Here is a 14,779-nt window from a genome sequence, read left to right as displayed (position 1 = left end):
TTCATTCATTTATTGAGTTGACTCCATGGGATGCCATCGTTTAGTCTCGTCTCATGGGTTTTCAGACGGTATACCCAACGTTGTTCTTTGTCTAGGAGTCTTTTCTGTAGGTTACCACTGCCCTTCACTTTCTCAATTACCATCCATCTTATGTCAGTGTCTTTGTGATGTTTCTCCACGTAGTGTGCTGTAAGTCTAGTCGCTGTGACCGCTCTCCTGATTGTACTTCTGTGTTCGCTTATGCGGATTTTGACCTTACGGCTAGACATACCTACATAGAGTAGGTCACATGGGCATTTGAGGAGGTAAACGACTGACTCCGTGTTACAGTTGGTGTGGGACCTTTGCTCCAATGGGGTTTGTAGGCCTAGGTAAATACTCTTGGTGGGTTCAGTAAATGTGCATACTACACATGCCCCACATGGGAAGTGACCAGTGACTGGCAAGGTGTTCCACAAGGTCGATTGGCTATCACTTCTTGGTTTGTACGTGTCTGTATGGACAAGGGAGTCCTTTAGACTCCTATTTTTCCTGAATGAGAACATGGGTTTCTCATATGTTAATTTGTTTGATGTAAGTATTGTCCATTTCTTATTGATTATTTTTTTGACGTTATTAGATGAGGAGTTGAAGGTGGTAACACAAATCATTTGTTGTGGTTGGGTTTTTTCCTGAGTTTCCAAAAGGGCCTCTCCTGGGGTGTTTCGTGCTCTTTTCTTGGCACTCTCGATGATTTTGATAGGGTCGTTTTTTTGCTTCAATTTCTCCGTGAGTACCTGAGCTTCTTTCCTGTAATCACCAAGTTCTGAACAGTTCCTACGGATGCGTAGAAACTGTCCCACCGGTAAGTTCTCTCTGAGGGCCCGTGGGTGTGCGCTGTCAAACCTTAACAGGCTGTTCTTGTCAGTAGGTTTTGTGTACAGGGAACTGCTCAGTGTCCCATTGGAGGCAATAATATTTATGTCTAAGAAGGAGATCTTTTCTCTGTCTCTGTTCAAAGTGAACCGTAAGTGTGGGTTCAACTGATTGATCCAGTTACTGAACTCCAAAAGGACCTCCTCTTTTTCCTTCCAGATCATGAGGATGTCATCAATGTAACGGTACCATTTACAGATGTTCCTACTATATGGGTTTGGGGCCCATATGTGTTGATCTTTGAAGTGGCTCATGTACAGGCAGGCAATGCTAGGAGCAAAAGTAGTGCCCATAGAAGTATCATGGACTTGAAGGTACAGTTGGTCCTCAAATTTGAAAAAGTTCTCAGTGAGCGCTATTCGTATCAGGGTGATGATCCACTCAACAGGGGCTGTCCATTGCCAGTCTTCTTTCCTGAGCAGTTCTTCTATGACTGCAATGCTTTCACTTTGGGGTATACTGGTGTATAGGGCCTCAACATCAAGGCAGACCAAAATGTTATCATTTGGATTGTACTCACTGTCAGTTAGAAGGTTGAGTAAATGTTTGGAGTCTTGTAAAAATTATGTTATATGTTTCACTAATGGACGTAGGAACCAGTCGGTGTATTTGGACAGTGGTTCCAGGATTGATCCGATACCGGACACTATTGGTCTGCCAGGTGGGGGTATTTAACCTTTGTGAATCTTGGGGATGGTATAGAACAGGGATGTTCGTGGTTCATCCTGGTTTAAGAAGTCATGTTCTTTTTTGGAGATCCAACCTTTTTCAAGGGCATCTGTTGTTATGGTGGAGATGGTTTTCCTTAATTTTTGTGTAGCGTCTCTGTTGATCTTCTTGTAAAACTTGTCATCAGTCAGGAGGGTCAGACATGTAGTCCGATAGGTGTCAGTGTTTTGGATCACTGTAGCTCCTCCCTTGTCTGCCAGTTTTATGGTTAAATCTGTCCTGTTTTTTAATTTCTCCAGTGCAGTACGTTCCTTGTTACTCAGATTGTTGTAGGTACTCCTCTGTGGCTGAAGTTCCTCAACCTCTTTTATCACTGCCTCCTCAAAAGCGAGTACTTCCGGGGGCATCAGATTTGACGGTGGGTAGAAGGTGGATTTGAGTTTAAGATGCGTGTAGTTCCCATCTTTGGTAATCTCTTCTTTGTTGAGAAAAAGGGGTTTCAATCTGATCTTCCTGAAAAACTCTCCCAGTTCACATCGTAGTTGGAATTTGTCCAGGTGGGTTGTTGGGACGAAACCCAAACCCTTTTCCAGGACGGTCATCTCGTCACTAGTAAGGGCGATATCTGTGAGGTTCACTATCAGTCCCTCATTGTGCTCGTTCCTGGTGGTTGTTGGCCTTTGGTATTGCTTCTCGTGTGTGGTCCTGGTTTGTCTTCCTCCCATTGTATTCTTCTGTTGCCACGTCGGCCTCGTCTGCCTCTCCTTACGCCCTGTCCTAAAAAATGTTGGTTGAATTCAGGTTGGAAGTAGGGTCCTGCGGGGTATTGTGGTGGGCCATGATATGGTACTGGTTCAAATGGGCCAGGCCAAGGATACATCTGTGGGTGACCATAGTTCTGGTTGAATCCACCTCGTTTGAGGTCTTCTAGGTTTGTTATGCCAGCTTCTGTTGGAGCCCTCACTCGACCAGTTGTCTTGTTCTGAGTCTGATGATCCAGACTGGCTACTGCGAGATAAACCCGTGTCGGAGAGTTCCAGTCCTTTGTAGTCATCTCTAATGTATAGGTACACTTTTTCGTGACTGAATTTATTGAGATCCTTTTGCAATTTAGCGATTTTATTTTGCATGAGGTAGTCTTTATGTTCTGTTATCTCTTTATTGACTTCTTTGAGTTTCTTTTTATAGAGTGTCAATTTGATTTCTGTAAGTAGGTGGTCTTCACTGGTCTTGATCTTCACCAGAATGGCATCTGAGAGACGCTTGGCTGTATTGATGATCAGGATTAGCCAATCCCGGGAGCATCACCATGCGATCAGTGATCATTCTTTCTTGAAAAGGGGATCGTCTAGAAATATCCGGGGTGCATTTGTGACCAACAGTCCTGTTGGTGCTGCATTACCCCGGAGGTATTCCATCATGATGGCTCCATGTAAAAGGATCCGCATCTGACAGCATTTTAATTCTTTCAGTTCATCCCAATTTTGTGCTTGGGTGAGACTTTTTCCGATATTGGTATCGGGAAGTAGGGATGGGCCTGCTAGAATGGCAGATGCATCATCATCCGTGAAGCCAATTCCAAATTGTTCAGCCATGGCAGATGTGTGGTGTGCTAAGGTGTGTGACAAGTGGGTGCAGAGTCGACTGCCGCAAGAAACTATAAAACAATCAGGTGCTGTACTATATCTGCGATTTAACTGGATCTGATTAGATTCAGGACTGATTTTGAACCCATGGCTGTGCGCTGCTCAAAGGATATTTCACACAAAAAGGTACTGGGAAACAATCTCAGTATCTGGGGGTTGAAGAGGAAATCTTACTTGGAGTATATCCTCCCTTCAAAAACTTTTATCACAAAAAATACTCCAGTTGACCAGTTAGTGGTCAGGGATGTTGCTATGTTGTTCGTGTCGAAGTACCGGGAACAAGAAAAGGAATAAAGAGTGGGGCCTCTCTAGTGAAAGGTTGTGCTAAGCACAATCTTGTGTCAGGGCGCGAACGCTTCTTGTTTTAGTTACCCTCACACACCCTAGTGGTGTCATGCTTCATCATCGGGTCACCCCGAACACTATAAGTTGGGGTGGGCTCGACCACAGTGTTGGGAGCTCTTTTGATAGATGAAGTTAGGGGGTTAAAGATAAAATACCTCAGACAGACCCCCGGTTTCCCTTTATTCTTGGGTCTGCCTCGGTCAAAAAAAATCTAAAAATGGCTCTTATTGGAATATTATGGTCCTAAGACCCTAGTGCCAACATGTTTCAGTCCTGTGTGGCTGCATAAGCGAACACAGAAGTACAATCAGGAGAGCGGTCACAGCGACTAGACTTACAGCACACTACGTGGAGAAACATCACAAAGACACTAACATAAGATGGACGCTAATTGAGAAAGTGAAGGGCAGTGGTAACCTACAGAAAAGACTCCTAGACAAAGAACAACGTTGGGTATACCGTCTGAAAACCCATGAGACGGGAATAAACAACAGCATCCCATGGAGTCAACTCAATAAATGAATGAACCTTTCTTCCACCCGTCACTGCATTATCAAAATCTAGAATGAGCCTCCCCTGGATATAAATAGATGTGTAATTCATATGTTTATATGTCTTCTGAAAACCTCCTGGAATATGAATACATTCCCTATTGCATATGGGGCTGAAAATACCCCTAACATCCTCAATATCTAATTTTCGAATGAGGTACACACAATGTATTTCACAAGGTCTCTGGATACCAACTCACACTTAACTGATCATGAACTCATAGGGCAGCACCGGCATGTCAGAATGCGCTGCACTATTTCCAAGATTCCGTATGTCTGCCCTCGTCCTTTGTATCCACTTAGTCTGATAAAAACCGCTTTGGAACCCTTTACAAATAATCTCTATACACTGAGTCCTCTGTTCCCCCTTAACTTTAAGCCTCTCTGTAATCCACTTCAAGGGCTCCGAAATCGATTACTTTTTGGTGTTTTCCGGTCTGTGTTAACATTTTAAAACGAACGCATGGGTACTGGAACTACTGAATACTGAGCATTAACTATATTCCTGATCATTCTATAGTACGCTCCACATACAACTGTTACGATGTGACATGGCCCCTTCTACACTGGCACTGGAACTACCTCGCTCAAAGTGATTATTGAGCACTTACTACAATTCCCATCTTTCCTTAAGACGCTTGCCAAGCAAACGTCTCGGCGTGGTAGCGCCTCTTCCATTGCACCCTGGGGGAGGCGTAATTCGTCTCCGCACCCTACCGTGCCAACAAGGTGTTTAAAAACCCGGCCTCATTCCTCGCTAGTTGCACGACCCAAGGACCGGAACCAGGTTGAAATGCCGGGTGAGGACTTGTACTGAAGTAAGTGCGCGAACAACCCTGAGACACACTCTGTGTCTGCATACCCAAGCTTACGCTTTCTATGATACCTGGGAAATCCATCCCCTACTTTCCCACTCCCCTCACCACTACCATCATCTTTTTCTAAATAACAATTATAGGACCACCCACATTATCGATTCGGTCCTATGTGCAACGCGCAGCCCTCCCGCAGTTGGTAAGTTGTGATGACGGTATGGAGAAATGGTGTGCACAAGTGAATGGATGTGTATATACGTGTATGGTGTTTATTATGTCCATACTACATTTCAAAACAGTGCAACCACTGCTGCAATTTGAGATTGTTTTTCATTGGTGCGTATCTATTGTTAATATTGCGACTAACATGCAGATATTGTTAGAATGCGAGTAAAATCGCCACTTCACAAGGTCTGTCACATATAACTAGTATGTCACAGAGCTATATAGGATGAGTGGCACAATGAGGGGATTTCTCCTCCAACGGAGGCATGCACACAAATGTTAGCATGTTACCACCATACACCGATTGGGTATGACACACTGATTTAATATTTTTTATATGTTTTTTACGGCGTATCTGTCCACAATTTAATCTTTCAGATGGAGACTGGCAGTATACAGATACACTGACACTTAACACTCAGCGAGGAGTAGCTACTCTGCCCTCGCCTTACAGAGAGTATAGGGAAATCCCATCATGTAATAGCCCTCACATAGGGGTTTACTTTCTGCCCTAAAGAAAGTACGGGATCTTTACGGCCACACAGGACTGAAACATGTTGGCACTAGGGTCTTAGGACCATAATATTTCAATAAGACCCGTTTTTAGATTTTTTTACTGACCCAGACAGACCCAAGAATAAAGGGAAACCGGGGGTCTGTCTGAGGTATTTTATCTTTAACCCCCCCTATCTTCATCTATCAAAAGAGTTTCCAACACTGTGGTCGAGCCCACCCCAACTTATGGGGGTCGGGGTGACCCGATGATGAAGCATGACACCACTAGGGTGTGTGAGGGTAACTGAAACAAGAAGCGCTCGCTCCCTGACACAAGATTGTGCTTAGCACAACCTTTCACTAGAGAGGCCCCACTCTTTATCCTTTTTCTTGTTCCATGTCCTTCGACACGAACAACATAGCAACATCCCTGACCACTAACTGGTCAACTGGAGTGTTTTTTGTGATAAATATAAATTTACGGTGGCAGGATACTATGGCCCCAATATAGATGATCCAGCTCCCTTTAGAGATCTGCTCTATGAATTATAAAATTTTGCAGATCCGTTAATTCTAGTAGGTGACTTTAATGTGGACTTAGACCCTGCCATGGACAGGTCATTAAAAAGCAGAGCAATTCAGTATTGCAAAGTGAGATCTACGATTAAAAACGCTATGAAGCAGTTCTCTTGGTTTGATGTATAGAGAGACAAAATGGGGAACAGGAGAGGGTAAACTTTTCACAACAAGAAATATGGCCATAAGTCCAGGTTAGATCTCTTCTCAGTGAGTCTGGATTTAAAAAGATGGGTGCAGGATATAAAACATCAGGGGGAACATCTCTCGGATCATTCGGCTGTAACTTTATCCTTTAAGGTGCCAGTGAAGCCGACCCACAGGAAATGGAACCTAGATTGTGCCATTCTCTTGAAGGAAGATGTCATTGAGGACCTAATTGTAGAGACAAAAGCTTTTTTAAAAATAAATGTGGATACTGTTCCAATAGAAGTCGTGTGGGACACGTATACAGCTTTCTTGAGAGGATACATAACTTCAATCCAAATTAATAGAAAGAAAAAGTGTAGAGCTGAAGTGGAAAAGATAGAGCGTTAAATTCAAAAGGCAGAGCAAAACCTTTTTACTCATGGGAGCAACCTGTCGGACAAAGGTATTTGAGTAAACTTGCAGTCTCTTAAATCAGATCTGACTGGGGTGATTGATTCTAGGTTAAAAAAGAGGTGGCAAGCCAGCAAGCTTGCTCACTTCGAGTATGGTGAAGGCTGTGGAAAGTTTCTGGCGTGGAAGACCAAACAAGATATTGTAAAAGGGAACATCAAAGAAGTAAATTGTGAAACCTCAGGGACTGTACTTAAGAGCCCTGTAGAAATTGAAGAGGCTTTTCAAAAACATTTTGAAGAGGTATATCAAGAGGACTTAATTGTCCAGGAGGAAGCAATTAGGGCCTGTTTGGGCCAAGATCTCCTGAATAAAATCACGGAGAATGAATCTCATAACTTGAATTGTCCGATAACAAGTAATGAGATCAAGAAAGCATTAGCAGCAGAAAAATCTATTAAAGCTGCAAGACCAGATGGCCTGCCTGTGGAGCTATATAAGGAGCTAATGTAAGCCCTTATTCCCCTTATGTAGAAGCTATCTTCCCACATTTTTTTAAAAGGGCGGAAATATGTTGCAATCTTGGAATGAAGCTAGCTACAGTAGCTTTGATTCTTAAACCTTCAAAATCAATTCGCTCCTGTGATTCATACTGACCTATCTGCTCAATCTTGACTATAAGATTTTTGCCAAGATTTTGGCAGAGAGGTTGAATGGAGTGTTTGGGGGTTTATTGTATAGGGATCAAAAAGTCTTCGTCCGAGGGAGAGGAATTTGAGACCTTACTTATAACTTGATTGAGGCAATTGATTTAGCAGCGCTTCATAAAACACCACTGGCTATCATTAAGTTGGATGCCACAAAGGTATTCGACAAAGTTAACCGGGCCTATTTAAAGCATATATTGAGATTATGTAATCTGGGGGAAAACTTTTGTAGGACTTTTGTATAGCCAGAATTTTAGTGAACAGGAACCTGTCTGCTCCAGTTAAAATCCGTAGGGTCACAAGGCATGGCTTCCCGTTATCCTCGTTGCTCTTTAATCTATATATTGAGCCCCTAGCTGGAAAGATTAGAAGCCATCCCGGAATACCTCCTTTTGGGAAAGAAAGGTGGCTTTATACACATCAGATTTAAACACTGCAATACCAATAATTTACAAGGAGGCGCAACAGTTTTGTCAGGTTTCCGGTTATGAAATCAATGCGTCAAAGACCGAATGTATGGCCTGGAACCTAGACACAAACGCCCATTAAACAAAAAAAGTGATAAGGTATCTGGGCATAATGATCACACAAAATACTGAACACATTATAGATATGAATGTTCCTAAAATTAGTAAAGAAATATAAAACTCTCTACTGAGCTGGGCATATCTACCTTTAACACTAATAGGTAGAGTTAATTTAGTAAAAATGATGGTTCTACCTAAACCTATTTTTTTATTTCAAATTATCTCCCTGGCATTTAAAGAAGAGGGATTGAAAAAACTCCAGGCAAAAATAGTTTTATATGGGCCTCTAAAGGTATTAGGATATCATGGAAGAAACTACGCAGAAAGAAAAACAAGGGAGGATTGTGTCTGCCAGACTTAGTTTCTTAGGCGTGGATATTCTTAATGCTCATGAATGGACTAGACAGCTCAGATATTGGTGTAATGTTCAAAGAGATGCTGTTAGACCTAAAGGGAGGGGACCAGGGCTTCATATACAAATATGATGACCCAAGTTTTAAAAAAAAGATTCGCTTAAAGATCTTAAATGGTCTAGCCTCTACATGGTTCAAGGTTAGGAATTTATTGAAAATCAGATATTATAGTGCATTGGTGCCCATTTGGGATGCCCGGGCTCGCCCGAATGGACCAAGGACTCTCTGGTAAACCCCTTGAAAATAGCAGGGATATTACGCTGGAAACCACTTTCACCAGAGGGCTCTCTGCTTTCTCAGAGATCTTTGAGTACACTTACGGACAATGAATTATCCAAATTTAAGTATTGGCAATCAAGAGTTGGCATCAAGTGGTCGGTACGACAGTCGGCCTGTCTAACAAACTGGAGATAACCCTGAGGAAGATATTGGAATAAGAAAGAGGTGGCGATCCTATATTGGCTTTTGGTAGAGCTGGCAGAGGGCCAATTTAAACTTCCATTGGAGCTGTGGGAGAGTGCTTGCTGGCGCCCATCCAGAACAACTATGGCAAGTCTCTTATAACATTTTGTATACCACTGTTCAATCTGCAAACTTAAGGAGAAATCACATCTTTTGTCTCTACAGTGTGTACTGATCTCCCTTAAAGTTATCCAAATTCATGAAGGGTCCTGCTCCAAATTGTCTGAAATGTTTCCTGGTTAAAGCAGATGACCATTTGTTTTTAACCTGTCTAATGTTATACCATTTTTGGATCTCTGTAAGTAGAGGCATGGAAGCCATGTTTGGGCCTGATATCCAGGTGAGCAAAATGTAGGTATTTTTTGGGATGTCACCATATTATGAGTCAATGTCCCTGGTGGAAAACAAGTTTTTTTTAAATTTAATCTTACTTGCATAGAGAGAAATTTGTACATTTTGGGTTAAAAGTACATCTCCGACGTTTTTAGAGTGGTTAATTTCTATTAAATATACGATGAAGCTTGATAGGGCCTTACTAAAAAAGAAGGGCGAGAAAAGAGACTTTTGGGCACCATGGGAGGAATGGCTGGGCAATTTTGAACATCAGGGGAATACAGTCCAATGATTATGCCTCTACACTGAGCTACTTTACCCCTCTGGTTGTTCTGCGAGTTACCCAGAGAGAAGACCAGAACAGACCGAATATGAGAAAGGGAGGTTCTGTGTAAAGTGCATCCATTAAGATACAGAGCTCTTCAGTCAGTGTCAACCAAGTGGGGGGGCAGAGAAAAATCTTAACTGCTCTGGGTTTATCTAATGGTGAATGAGAACAAAAAAAATAGAAAAATGAATATTTACAACTTCTTTTTCTAAATTTCTAAACACAACTATAATAAATTCTTGTTGATTATTGAGAGTAAATATTACTGATCCACTACATATATCTAAAGGATCTTGACTACCTGAAGTAGAAGGTGTCTCATTTCTGTCAGTCAGTGAACATTACAGCAAGTGATACAGCACAGAACACAATCCCCTATCTGGTGTTGAATTAAGTTTACTAGATGTGGTAAATGGAACAGTACATTCAGACGAACAGTTGCATAGGAGTTGAAACCCGAGCTATTTTCTAACTCATAACCTACAATATCACCTTCTTTTTTGTGATTTCACTTGTTCAGGCTTTCTGGTTTGTCCCTGTTTCCTTTCTTTTCTTGAGCATACACAGACTGTTTTGTAATTTTGCCTCTGGACAGATTATATGTTTCTCATAAACAGGATACAAGCCTAAATGAGGAGCAAATTGACTTCTTAGCCGATTGCACTTTCTAACACAGTTGCATCTGCGCTAACTTTCTTCTCATCAAATTCAACCAAAAACAGATGGCACAATGTTCTAATTCACATCAATGCTTTATATGACATTCCTTATTTACAAACAGAACTTCCAATATTAGCAAAGCCTACATTTATACTTAAACCTTCGTGATTTTACTGCATACTCTAGAGAAAGCGGGAACTGCTTGTGCCGCACATATAAGTCTTTCACTAGCAAAAAGCATACAATGCATTTAGCAATCTGCTTGACATTATCTAGCTCATCAATGTTTTTTGCCAAGTATTGAACATCATTTCTATTTGGAAATTGATGAGCTTAATTCATTCACCCATAATACTGTTTAATAACCCTTACTCAACAGTCAAATTACGACATAAAATTACTCAACAGTTTCATGCCTACACATGAACGCTTCTCAAATCCTGCAGTTTTACATACAAATTTCTCTAAAGAATCCAATTTTGCTTGTGTTTCTCTGTCAGTAGTATTGTGACTTGCTGATATGTACAATTTTATTGATAGCTGTAATTTCCAAAATATCTTCTTTCTCCAGTAGCAGGATTTGTAAATTAAAGGTAGAGCACTCTTGAAGTGTTGGTATTAAACAAAATATAGATTCCTCTTCTTTAATAAAGTTGTACATTAGTTCTGCCGGTGTAATATTAGATGGGAATAGACTCTTGATAAGGCGACTTTCCCAAGCATGTTTCCCCTCTTTTGTCAGTTCTCCCACACCAATGTCCTTAAGTACATCTCCATATTCCCCATCAGAAGATTGGTACATATTTTTCAAGTAATCTTGGTATTCAAATTTTAGCCAAATATTCATGATGCCAATACCTCCCAGTAAATTTATATTTTCACTATGCAGAAGTGTTTTGAAAACAGGTTGTCCTTTTACAGGGGGAAGTTGCAGTAGGTCACTAAACACAATCAAATGTTTTCCTGTGAAAAAGACATCATAGTTTGTTCTTAAAATCTGATGCATTCTTAAGTGTATGAACACAAACATTTTTGATACAATGCTCACTTCATCAATGATTAGAAGCTTCAGTTTTTTCAATACTCTTGATACCTCATCGCAAGCATCATACGATAATTTCTGATATTCCAGTTCACTGGCATGTTCAACATGTAGCATTTATTAGTCGATGTAGAGTAATTCTGCTAATTTAATGTGCAGCTAATCCTGTTGGTGCAGTTACCACACATGACAATTTTGAATCTGTAATCTTCTGTAGATAACCAGTGAGAACTTTAATTAAAAAGCTTTTCCCAGTGCTAGCTTGTCCACTGATATATAATAGTAATATTGGTTTCTATGAAGAAGATTCACATTGTTTCTTTGCGTGAAGAATTCTATGCTCTATTTACTCTTTAAATTTGTTGTAAATTTTTCTCTGTTAATTATTCAGTTGTTCTGCTGTGAAAAAAACACAGCTTCCTCTCTTGTTTGCTGCATTGCATCCTCTTCCTCCTTCATAGCTATAGCTGCTTAATTTTGAATTGTTGGCTCCTCTGGAGGATCTTGATTTGCTGCTTAGTGAACTCTCCATGGCTATCTCAGCAGCGGTGGTTTCTTCTTGCTCAATCTCATTTTGCAGGTAGGGTGGAAAGACTAAACACTCAAAACTGTCTTTCACAGCGTTGAATGGGTCTTCATAACACTCATAGGGGCATATTATCAAGCCAGGCGATAAAATTATCACCGCCTTAGCGGCAGAAAACTGCCGCTAAAACGGTGATAATGGGCTTGATAATATGCTCTATGGAATTCCAATTGAAGCCCATGTTAAATGTGAAGGACGTCTAACAAGGGCTTCAATTGGAATTCCATAGAGCATATTATCAAGCCCATTATCGCCTTTTTAGCGGCAGTTTTCTGCCACTAAAGCGGCGATAATTTTATCGCCTGGCTTGATAATATGCCCCAAAGTCTTTAAGTAAATCTGATTCAGAAAACCATGGCTGGAACAACTGTAAAAGTGCCAAGTAGAAAAACTCTCCTATCTCTGATGTTTGGCAACTAAGCTATCTGAGGTTAATTCGATTTCCTTTGATGTGTCTCACTAAACAATCATCACATCCAAGTACTGAATATCTTCCTTCTTCTAGGTTTTCAGTTACATTACTTCTATATGTGTAGAGCTGAAGTATTTCACAGAGACACATGTTTTAAAGATGGTAACTCCTTCTTGGGTAGTATGTATTCAGCATGTTAGTTTTCAGAATGTCTGTACTCTCACCATCAAATTCTGCAAGGTACTGTATTTTTGGAAAATACTTTGATACTCTATTTCGACTGTTTACAAGACATAGGCTTACCCATACAATTCCTCTTGACTTGGATAACAAACTAGCCAAGCTCAACCTATCTGATCATTCATAGGATCCTATTTCTCTGTGGAAAAGCATTTTCAAACTAAAAGAGTACAATTTCTTGGTAAGACTCTTTTCAGCAGAAATCTCCTCCCACATCTCTGTCATCTCTGATTTAGTTATATATGAAGTCACTTATCGAGCAACAGCCATGGAATTGTCCGCAACAACCTGTGGATCAATATTTGCATTCCACATCTTCAGAAAAACAGTGTTGTAGTCATTGATATACTTGGAGGCCTCTCTTCTTCTTAGGCTGTCTGTATCTTTTGGTGAGCTCAATGTCAAGGTGTGTCTGCCTGTAAACAAAAAGCTGTTTGCTCTTCCTCCTGAGATGAAAGGTTTTGGGAATCCACATTTTTCCTTTGCATCTGTATTTTCGAGTACAGTATTCCCCGCATCTTTGATTTTGAAATTGTTGAACTTTTTGTCTCAAGACCTTGTCAGTAGTGTCTTTTTGTAATTGTGCATGTCACATATTTTTCTATGAAAAGCAAGAGAGACTCATCAATGTCTGTTCCAAACTTCAGGATATCTTTTACTCATAACAACATGTGAATATGTGGAGCACAGTTAGCTTGGTGTTGTTTGCGCCAAAAGAAATCAGTTACTTCGTTGAGAGGAATACTTTTGCTGCAGACGAAAGCCATCATCACTTGAAACATACAGTTAAAATATCTGCAAAGAATTGCAGAATCCAACGAGCAAAAATGTGATCTGTTCATAAGCTGTTTTCTAAGGGTTTTTTCTTTATACACAGTACTGTTTTTTCTAGTGTCCTAATGTTTTTTAATATTAAGACAAATAGTTTCCTCTTCAAAGCAAATGCAATCTCAACAACACTCTCGATATGTTGCCTTTGCTTGAATGCAGCACTACTCCTCTTATTTCTTCATTCTTTGGAGCAAATTCTGTACTACTGTAGTCTGAAATATTTTAGATTGTAAATCCTTAACCTTTTTGTCTCCTTGATAAGCACCCTGTTTTCTTGGAACATTTTCTACTATGAGATATGTGTACTCCTTCCTTTTTCCCAGTTGAAGATAAAATTCAATTCTGCTTAACAATTTTCTCTCATGATGCATTTTCTGACATATTTTTCAAAAAATGCTTAGTACTCTAACCAGCACCTCTTTTTTTGCTCAGGACATTCACCACCTTATTTTCTTTCTCTTTCTCAGTTTTGAAAATGGTAATAGTATTTTTCTGTTTCTTTCTTGTTTGAATCTTGCCCCCCCCCCCGCCCACGGAGTAAAAGCGGACTTCAGGACTTTGTTTGTGGGACCCTTACCGGCTGTTTGTTAGGACCTGCCACCGGACTGCTGTTGCTGCCTTCTTCGCCCTCTGCCCTCTGACCTTGGAAACCACCAGCAACTCGCCGGACCCGCTTCGCGGGTCCCGCAGCGCATATACCATCAGCGAGAGCTGCTGCTGGGAGAGGGGCTGTCTCCTGTCTAAAGACTTGGGGCGTGTTGTTGCTGGCAGGGCTGCGAGCACGTTAGCAGGGACTCCATCACCCAGGAGTCCCTGCGAGCCCAATCTGCTTCACCTGGGCTGCTCTCCCTGCTGGCCCCGCCCCCCCCGCCCATCACTCCTTTTTTGGTATTTTAGAAGGACGCACGGCCGCAGCACGGGAGCGCACGGGAGCGTCCCGGGAGAAGCCCGGGACAAGGGCGGGCCCTCTGTGGCCCTCCGAGGCCTGTAGGGTCTGGTCTGGGCCATAGCTCTTGGTTTTGCTCACCCCACTGTATTTTGATTCTTGTTTAGCTGTCTTGGGTATATTTGTTGTGAGTAACTCTGCCTTCCCTTATATTATTTGCTAGTATTCTGACGTTGTAACTGTGGTTGTATATGGTTTTAGCTAGTCAGTAACCCCTGGTCATAGTGATGTGCACACGTGAAACTCGAAGCAAGGCTGCGGCTGGTGCTTCGAATCTGACAGGCACATTGGATAACTTTATTGTGCGTACAAACACTCTAATTGATGAGGGGATTGCCCTCATGGAAAGAAGAGTGTCACAGGATCTCGCACAAGCGAGAAGATCATCTTTAGGCCTCATAGCCTCTGCGCGCACACCAAGTAAAGCCCAATGCACTCACCAACCAAACCCCATTCAGTCTATACCTGCAACCCATTCCATCAGTACCAGTCAATCTGTACCCCTGGACTCTGCT

This window comes from Triturus cristatus, chromosome 8 (genome assembly GCF_964204655.1).
Source record: "Triturus cristatus chromosome 8, aTriCri1.1, whole genome shotgun sequence".
NCBI lineage: Eukaryota > Metazoa > Chordata > Amphibia > Caudata > Salamandridae > Triturus > Triturus cristatus.
This window is presented reverse-complemented; position numbering follows the sequence as displayed.